We start from the raw sequence: 2,031 nt of genomic DNA on the forward strand, positions 1-2,031 counted from the left end.
TTTGGGGGAAAAAAATGTTACACCTCGGAAAAACTCATGTCATTGCACAGTGAATGGATTAACATAGGAAAAGAAGTATAGGATGTTTCCACAAGTAAGAAGTAGCACTTAACGACTCCCATTAAGATTCCAAAGACGTTTGAGGCAAGAGAAGAAAGTTCGTCAAGAAAGGCGAGGTATACGTTGTGTATCGGAAAGGATTTACAAGGTACCAAGTTAATGATGGATTGATGATGTCTAAAAGAAGAGTTATAACGCCTCTTAGACTGTTAATGAAGTGTTAAATAAGTGTTAAGAAGAAATAAGTGTTAAGAAGGTTCCATAAGAATTGGAGATCACACGAGTCGACGAGGACAAGTTTCGGAGAACTGAGCATTGTACGGTCCTTTATATGGACCGTATAAAAGATACGGCCCGTATATTAGACCGTATAAGCTGGCCAAAATAGGGGTCTTCACTGGAAAAAATATACGGTCACACATACGGCCCATATAAACTACACGGACCGTATGTGTGTCCGTATAACTTGGTCGGGACATATTTTATGTTTTAAATAAGAGGACCCCAAGTTCATATTTCATTTTCTCATTTTCTCTCCACACCTCAAGAACTCTCTAGAACACTCTCTACACTTCTTCTACAAGAATCCAAGAGAAATCAAGGATCAACTTCATCAAACCAAGAGAATTAAGGGAAAGAAGCTCGCTAGGGTTCATCCAAGACAAGAAATCTCTTTGGAGGTGGAACTAGGGTATTGCTCAAGTGAAGTGTTTCCACCCAAAGCTCATTCCCACACTATCAAAGGTAAGTTTTATGATCATTTCATGTTGTTTAGGGTATTGAGGGGTTGAAAGACTTGGATTATGAAAGGAGGTAGAAGATGGGTCATAAATATGAGAATAGTGGCATTTTTGAGTAGTAGCTTGGAATGAGTCATGATTATTGATATGTTGTGATTATAATTATGTTATAAATGATATTAAGAATATGGGAGAAATATTATATAAGAATGAATGTAATATTGTACTATGAGCATGGTTATGAATGATTTGAAGTGATATTGGGATGCTTGGATAATGTAAAGTGAATGAAGATTATTGCTTATGATATTATGAATGTCATTATTGACGTTTGGGAGTTGATATATGATATGGAGAAAGTTGTATAAACAACGAAGATTCTGCCCAATTTTTTCTAGCTTTAGTTCAAGCATGCTTATGTTATCAATTATCTAATATTAGTACGAACTCTCTTGAAGGTAGAAACGTGAATATTGGAGAGGAACGTTCAAGTGATAGAGTAGCTAAATGAAAAGGTATGTAAGGCTAGTCCCTTCTTTCTAAGGCATGACTCCTATGGCATGAATCCTCCTATTTTTCCATGACCTTTTTACATCGCAGAAATTATGAGTCTATGATTATAAAGAGCTTCACATGAGATAAAGAAATGAGATATGTTATGAGTATGATAGTGATGATGATGAGTTAAGTCTAAAGATTCTAAAGCTAATGATCCTAATTACGATTAATTGATGTTGTTATTGTATACACTCACCTTATATGCTAATTCGTTCGAGGTGAGGCAGAATGCTTATGAATACTCCATGATGGAATCGGGGGTTCACGACCTTACGTCACCCGATAGAGTTATAGCCTGTCTTTGAGTTTTTATGCATGATTCATGATAAGTATATGATGATGATATCACACCGCGCCTATATGGCCGGGCAGACACCGCTAAGGCGGGCAGCGTATACACCATGTCTAAATAGCATGGGCAGACACCACAAGTGGGCGGCATGAGATGGTTACTCCGGACGCGGGAGGCCTGCACGCAGGCTAATGATGATCACACCGTACCTATATGGTCGGGCAGCTTATATATATATATATATATATATATATATATATATATATATGCATACATGATATGATGATGTTTATGAAGTAAGTCAGCATGCATTATTTCTATCTTACGTGACAGTCAGTTACAGGTTATTCTTCACTTGATGTCTCCTTATTTCATTGATAT

The sequence above is a fragment of the Lycium ferocissimum genome, chromosome 4 (genome assembly GCF_029784015.1).
Source record: "Lycium ferocissimum isolate CSIRO_LF1 chromosome 4, AGI_CSIRO_Lferr_CH_V1, whole genome shotgun sequence".
Taxonomy (NCBI): domain Eukaryota; kingdom Viridiplantae; phylum Streptophyta; class Magnoliopsida; order Solanales; family Solanaceae; genus Lycium; species Lycium ferocissimum.